Below are 8,455 nucleotides of genomic sequence, written 5' to 3'. Positions count from 1 at the left end.
GGGTAATTTTACCCTGCCACGTGGCCTAATCAGAGGATGACACGTGTCAGCCTCAGAATGGTCCAGAGTGGACCAATCCCTGCTTGACACGTGTCACTCCAGAAATAAAGGGAAAAATGGCGGCCTTCAGGCCCAAATCCCGAGAACGCCGCAAAACGCTCAGCCCACCAATGATTAGGGTTCAGTGATCTAATCAGGGGCACAATTTCCAAAGACCCTATAAATAGGGAGATGTCCCTCATTTTGAGGGCACGTTTAATCATTTATTACACATTTACTCTTTGATAGAGACATCCTGTGCTTAGAATCCGAGCAGATCCCTACCTAAATTTCCGCACCTTTTTCTCCCTTCAAGTTTCTAACTTGTGCGTCGGAGGCGGAGCACCACCCATCTGGTGTTTCCGTTTGTTTTGCAGGTACAGCTCACCCCGAACCAGTCTTCGTGTTGCAACTCTCCCGAGGGACAAAAACACCCAAAACATTTGGCGTCGTCTGTGGGGAGAGTACCTCGAAGATGGTTCAAGAGTCTGTACCACCCCCTAACCGTCTGGGCGATGACCCAGAAGTTTTTACAGACCAGGAGGATGAGGATCCTCGGCTCGAAACCTTTACAGCCGAGGATGGCTCGCTCATAATCAAGAGCATCCGGCCCAGAGATATTTTGGAGCGGGGTGCCACCCAGGCGGGTCCAAGTCGACCCCATGGGCAGCCAGAAGGGGAAACCCAAACGGCCGCTGGATCAGCCCCTGTCACCCGAGACGAACTCATGAGATTCATGACAAGTTTCAAGGGTGAAATTAAAGAGCTGATCACCAAAAGCCGGGCTGGCCCAAGTAAAGGTCAGTCGGCGAAGAAGACTCCTCCAGAGAAGGGGAAGTCAGTCAGAAACCGGCAGCCCACTCCTCATCCAAAGGAGAAGGCAGCCGGGACCATTGATTGGTCAAAAATTCTCCTTCCTGGGAAGAACACCAATAACACTCGCCGGACTCAGCAGCCGGTGAGAAGTAAAAAATCAACTCTTGATGCCCGGGAGATCATAAACCGGAAGAGAAACCAGTCGCTGTCTGAGTCGGCTTCAACGTCGAACTTTCCAGACAGCTTCAACAACATTTCTGCAGGGAGTGCACCCTCGTTGCATGAGAGCCAGACAGGCGGTAATACCGTCCATTCTGGCCCTCACATGATTGGAGCTGTACCGTATGTGCCTACTAAGGCTTACGGACAGTATCCCCCTCACTTCATGCAGCCGACCTTCTTTGGAGGTCAGGCGGCATATCCAAATGTCCAGCCATTGGACTGGCAGCTTCGTCTGCTGCACCTGGTGAACAGCCTTCTGCGTTCACCTGGGAGATAACCGAGGCGGCCCAGCCGACCAAGGTTAAGAATGTATTGGTTGGTACCTATGATGGTACCACCAATCCGGAAGACCACCTCATGACATACACCAACCTCATGTATCTGCAGGGGTTGGATGATACCACTTGGTGTCGGTGCTTCCCGGCTACATTGAAGGGCATTACCCAACAATGGTTTAGCAATTTGCCAGCCGGGTCCATCGATAGCTTCAGGAAGCTCGCCTTCCTGTTTGATTCCAACTTCTCAATGAACATCTCTGCTAAGAAAACAAGCCTTGATTTGAGCACTGTTAAGCAGGGAGAGAGAGAAGGGCTGCACTCATATGTCAGGCGGTTCAATCTGATAAGAATTCAGATTCAAGGACTGTCTGACGAGGTAGCTTTTACAGACTTTTTCAAAGGTCTAAGAGACGGGTCGACCTTTAAGTTCGACCTAGTCAGAAAAGGGGCTTTCACCTTACAAGCGGCCCTGAAGGAGGCGGAAAGCTACATCCAACCTACCGACCTCTGTTCGACTGGTAACCAGTCGGACTCCAAGAAGTCCGACAAACAGAAAGACAACCGGTCTGCTCAGCCGGCCAAAAACAAAGAAGAGAGCAAGAAAAGAAAAGAAGTCTGGGCGGTTACTGACTCTGACCAGCCGTCCTTGAAGAAAAAGAAAGAGTTTAAACCGTACGTCCCTAAGTACGAGTTTAACAAAGACTGCAACTCCATCCTCATGGAGGTAAAGGACCGGCTGTCCATTGAGAAGTCGAACCCTATGAAGAGTTCTGTCCAGTCACGGAACAAAAATAAATTTTGTCACTTCCATGAGGAGGTCGGCCATGACACCAACGACTGCTTCTGTCTTCAGCGGGCGTTGGACCGTCTGGCTGACAAAGGGCTGTTGAAGTCCTACATTTCTAAGTCCCCAGCCGGAGCAAAAAAGAAAAACAAGGGTGAGTCCTCCAAGACTACCCCCCATCCTGCTAGTAGCTCGGATACCGATAAGGAGCCGGTCTACACAATAGCAGGCGGGTCTCCTGTGGTGGCCCTACCATCCGGGGCACCAAGAGCCATCTTCAAAAGATGGACAAGGATGATGACGAGCAGGCATCTGCAAGCACCTCTTTTCCAGACGACTTGATTACTCAGAAGGATAGGGGCAGCGTCCGCCGTCCGCATGATGACCCGGTTGTCATTTAATGTAAGGTTGTCAACCAACTGGTTGGAAGAATCCTTATTGACACCGGCAGCTCATCAAACATCATCAGCCTCCGATGCTTGCAAAATCTGAAATATAACGTCAGCAACATGCATCCGGTCACCCACCCCTTGGTTGGTATCGGGGGTAGGATGGTCTACCCAGCCGGAAGAATTGACTTACCCATCTGGCTGGGAGAGAAGGGCCAAGGACGACATATTGTCGTCAGATTCTTTGTAATACCCCGTATTTTTATAAAGTATTTAAGTATTAATAAAATGTATTGTCAAGGGCTTAATTAAATATTTTAAAGGGTGAAAGTATTTTAAATATAAAGTTTTATAAAAGTAAAATAAGTTTTGGGTCAAACGTTTATTAATTATTGGGCAATGTAAATTATACCTACATACTCTTATTGGGATAACCCATTCCAAAACCCATAACTTAAGCCCTATTCCATAACTCAAGCCCACATTTTTATAAGCCCAAACTTAACCCTACACTTTTTGCTCTATAAATACCCCATGAATCCCCAAAAATTTCCCACACAAAAAGGTTAGTCTTATTTTCTCTCTCCTTTGTTTTATTAATTTGTGTAATTATAATTATTGATTTATGGGTTTTGATTTTATTAAATTGTATTTTGATGATTGAACTTTATAATTTTCAGATTTTGTAAATTTTATAACCTAGGGTTTTTAATTATTGAAAATCATGATTTTAGGGGTTTTATGAATAATTGATTTAGGGCTTTTATAATAATGATGTTTTGAAATTTTGGTGATTATAACTACTTATTAGTTTAACTTAATTCCAGATTTATTTTGAACACGCAAAATTCATGTTTCAATAATTAGATTTCCGTTCGTTAATATTAATCTCGTTTTAATCCCGATCAGGTTCTAAACTCATCCGATTTTGATAAAATAGTAGTGTTTTTCGAGTAGAAACAACGTTTTAAGAAAAACTCACTACCTTTGGTAATGAGTACCACCCTCTCGTGGCCAAATTCAGCCTCTAAATACGATTTTCGAGCAGTTTTTGATTTTTAACGAAGTTTTTTTTTATGCTTTAAATTTTATCTTTGAGTTTAAAAGGGGTAAGAGATAATTTAATGTTTCTATGGATAATTTAGGTATAAAGATGTATTTTGATGAAGTTTTAAAGGATTTTTGATTAGTTTAAAATGTTGGAATTTTATTTAAAGTAGTATAATTGTGATTTTTAATAAAAGGGTGTGATTATCCATTAAAAAGGAGTTTAATTAGGGGTTTTAAAATAATTTTCAGATTATTATAAGTTATTTAAAGTGAGTTTAAGTTGCTGGAAATTGTCTATACAAGGGTAATTAATATAGTATTATTGTCCCTTTATGTAGGAGACTTGGTTCGAGAATTGTTGTAGAGTACTCGATTATTTTAAGAGCTTATTTGAGGTACGTTCGCGTACTTAGCATATTTTGATGATGTAGAATCATGCTAGATTTAATTTCAATCAATTACAAGTAGTATCATGCTAAGGTTTATGTATTGAATCGTGAATTATTGGTGTTGGTGATTGAATTGTGAAGCATGAATTATTTGTGAAGGTTTATGGATTGGAAAAATTAGATTTTGGCATGATTATATGGACTACATATTTATTTATGGCATGATAGAGAGCATGTTTAATTAAACTAATTGTTTAATTATGTTTGGAATATTGAAAAGAAATTTTATTATGGTTCATATAATTTTTATTGATGCTTTAAGCATGAGAAAGGAGCTATATAAGTGTCTATGTACACAAGGAATAAATTGTATGTTGGTGCCTTTGTGCACTTAAGGTGTTTTAACACCGAGGTATAGGATTGTTGGCGCTTTATGCGTTTAAGGTGTCTTCGACACTGAGGTAGAATTAAAAAGGGTTCAACATTAAATATTATGTGGTCACTAATGATTCAAGAATTAAATTGGTATATTTGTTTGATTGAATAATTATTGTTGATTGACTTATTATGCCTTGAGAGTCATCACCAAGTCTAATAATGTGTAAATAACGTAAAGTGAAAGAGATTACGCACCAAAACTCTTGGAACGTATATACCTTGAGTATGAACATATGGGGGGAGTTATGTGACTTTATATTTGATCATAACTTCTAACGGAGTACAGGACGCTGTATATTCCTTTTTATTATTATGCGCTGGAATTCCGCCACCTATGTGTGGCACAGGTTTGTTGCTGGCACGGTTAGCTCCCGTGTCAGTTAACCCCAATTTATTTGGGATAGGTATAGTTGGAAACCCGTTCGATGCGTAATCAACGCTAAATGAATTATTTAGTGTCTAGTTAGAGTGTCTTGTTGATTGTTGTGTGTGCTTGTAAACAGGTGCAATGAGGTAAGTGTGTGTGATGATATGAGAATGCATGTTAGTGTGTTTAATTACGCTTATGTACTCAGTTTTGCTGATTGTGTGTGTTGTTTGTGTCTGGCCATGTCTTTATTTTGGCCCTACGATGATCCATTTTAATGGGGAGTAGTGGGGCAAGTAGAGATACACTTTTCAGGTATTGAAGCATGTTCATGACGGGGCATGAGTGAAGAGAGAATCATGCTAGCTTCCATTAGGATATGATGTGTTTTATGCATTGAATATTTTATTATATTACTTTATGGACTAACACAAAGGTTTGGTTGTTTCGGTTTTGAATAAGGGCCTTAAATGGTTCCAAGTTGTAGTGGATTTTATTTGACTTTGGGTTTGTTGATTTTCAACTTTACTTTCGTCGGTTTGGTTTTTAAATTGGGTTATTTAAATAGTTTTTGTTTTCAAGTCTTCTGCTGTGTATCTTTGATAGTTGCCTTAGCCGTTTTCACGGTGGCGATAATGTCTTAGATATTCCTATTTAAAGTTTTATACAGGGCAAAACAGGTATTTAAAAATAAAGGAATTTCTAGGACGGTTGCTCATGCTACTTTGGGTGCAAGCTTGCACCTTCTGCTGAAGGAATTCAAAGACATTTTTGCCTTTGAAGTGGAAGATATGCCAGGCGTCAGCCCGGATCTCGCTGTCCACAAACTCGCTGTGGACCCCAAAAAGAAGCCCATCCGGCAAAAGAAAAGAAACCACGGCAAGGAAAGAAGTCAGGCGGCAGCTGCCGAAGTCAAAAAGCTGCTAGACGCCAGGTTCATCCGGCCCTGTAATTTTCCCGACTGGGTGGCCAATGTGGTCCTTGTTAAAAAACCGAATGGGACCTGGCGCATGTGTGTTGATTACACAGACCTCAACAAGGCGTTTCCAAAGGACAGTTACCCGCTTCCAAAGATCGACAGTCTGGTCGACTCTACAGCCGGTCACGCCTTGATGAGCTTTATGGATGCCTAATCCGGCTTCCATCAGATACCCCTGTGGAAGAAAGATCAAGAGAAGACGGCCTTCGTCACTGATCAGGGGTTATTCTGTTATACTGTGATGCTGTTTGGCTTAAAAAATGCGCCTGCCACTTTCCAACGGATGATTAATACGGTCTTCATTAATCAGATTGGGAGGAATGTGGAGGCGTACATTGATGACATGATAGTCAAATCCAAGCTACAGACGGATCACCTTGCTGATCTCCGAGAAACATTCACCACCCTCAGGCGGCATAGGGTTATGTTAAATCCTAATAAATGCGTCTTTGGTGTTGAGTCTGGGAAGTTTCTCGGATTCCTGATTGATCAAAGGGGGATAGAGGCTAACCCTGAAAAGATACAGGCGGTGATAGACATGAAGTCACCCCGTTCTGTCAAGGAAGTGCAGAGACTCACCGGCTGTCTGGCCGCCCTGGGGAGGTTCCTCAGCCGGTCAGGCGACAAGTGCCTCTACTTTTTCCAAGCAATCAGGAAGAAAACCAGATTTGAATGGGGGGAGGATGCTGAGGCGGCATTCTAGAGGTTGAAAGAGCATTTACATTCTCTACCTAGGTTGGTTAGTCCTTTACCTAGGGAGACGTTGTACATGTACTTAGTCGTCTCAGATCATGCCCTCAGTGCCGTTCTCCTTGCTGAGCGAGATGGCGTGCAACTCCCGGTTTACTTCATTAGCCATGTTCTTAAAAATGATGAACTCCGGTATCCCATGGTTGAAAATTTTGGCCTTGCTCTGTATATGGCTTTCAAAAAATTGAAGCCCTACTTTCTGGCACACCCGGTGGTGATTTACATCGACCAGCCACTCAAGCGGCCGATGTCTACCTTGGACTCATCCGGGAGAATGTTGAAATGGGCTATTGAAATGCAAAGTCTTGAAATCACTTACGAACCAAAAAAGGCAGTGAAAGGTCAGGCGTTTGCCGACTTCATTGTTGAAATGACCCGTCCGGTGGCTCCGGATAATCTTGATCAGGTTTGGAAAGTGTATGTAGACGGGAGCTCTACTAAGAACGGCTGTGTTGCAGGCGTAATTTACGAGTCTCTTGGAGGGGACATATTTGAGTATGCACTACGCTTCAAATTTCAAGCCTCTAACAATGAGGCGGAATATGAAGCCCTGCTAGCCGGCATTCGCATGTGTAGGGCGGCAGGGGCCATGAAAATTGACGCCTACTCTGATTCTCAATTGGTCGTTAGCCAGTATGAGGGAAGCTACGAGGCTACTCATCCGGCTATGATTAAATATCTTCAGGCAGTCAAAGAAGAGACCAAGGCACTTGAGGAATTCCGTCTGAGTCAAGTGCCTAGGTCGGAAAACAACCAGGCGGATCCATTGTCAAAGCTGGCGTCTTCCGCCTACCATGATACGCCTCGGTCAGTCTTTTGGGAAGTTCTTGAAAAGAGAAGCATCTATAAGGATCCCATTGGAATTCTGGACCGAAGCTCTACCTGGATGGATGGCATCCGGGCCTACCTTTCAGACGGTACACTTCCTGATTCGCCACAGGAAGCAGTCGTCCTGAAAAAGCGAGCTGCAAGCTTCGAGTTGAAAAATGGAGAACTCTTCAAGGCGGGGTTTCTGAAGCCTTTGTTAAAGTGTGTCACCCCAGAAAAGGGGAAAGAAGTTCTCGAAGACTTGCACTCGAGATTCTGCGCCTCGCATATAGGCGGCAGGTCCCTAGCCGTCAGAGCCAGACGACATTATTTTTGGCCCACTCTTGAGGCAGACGCCAGAGAATTGGTGAAGAAATGTGACAAGTGCCAAAAATTTGGCAAACTCATTCACCGTCCGGCTACTGATCTGACGGCCATCCACAGCCCAATCCCGTTTGCAAAATGGGGCATGGACATTCTAGGTCCTTACACGCCTGCTCCAGGCGGAAAACGTTACATCTTGGTGGCTGTGGATTATTTCACCAAGTGGGTGGAGGCTGAGGCGGTTAAAAACATCAAGACCTCAGACGTAATTTCCTTCATTTGGAAGAACATTATCACCCGGTATGGGATACCTATGTCTATGGTGTTTGATAATAGTCCTCAGTTTGAGACGCCTCAGCTAAAAACTTGGTTGGGAGATCAGGGGATCTCAAGCTATTTTGCATCTGTTGGCCGGCCCCAAGCAAACGGCCAAGTGGAAGCCTTCAACAAGCTCATCTCAGACGGCATTAAGAAGAAAATAGAAAGAGCCGGTGGCCTATGGGAAGAAGAGTTAATCCATGTCCTATGGGCCATCCGGACAACAGCAAAAGAGGCAACCGGTGAAACCCCATTTCTCATGGTTTATGGTGCTGAAGCCGTCTTGCCCATCGAACATTACGAGCAGACTCTCAGAGTCATGCTATATGATGAAGAGGCATATTGGGAAGCAATGCGCCTGGCATTGGATTCACTCCCGGAGCGCAGGGGCAATGCCGCCTTGCGTCATGAGATTTACCGTCTGAGAATGACTAGAGCCTACAGCAAAAAAGTACACAAGCGTCCTTTGAAAGTTGACGACTTAGTGTTACGAAAAATGGAGGCA

This window comes from Chenopodium album, chromosome 7 (assembly GCF_948465745.1).
Source record: "Chenopodium album chromosome 7, dcCheAlbu1.1, whole genome shotgun sequence".
NCBI classification, from domain to species: Eukaryota; Viridiplantae; Streptophyta; class Magnoliopsida; order Caryophyllales; family Amaranthaceae; genus Chenopodium; species Chenopodium album.
This window is presented reverse-complemented; position numbering follows the sequence as displayed.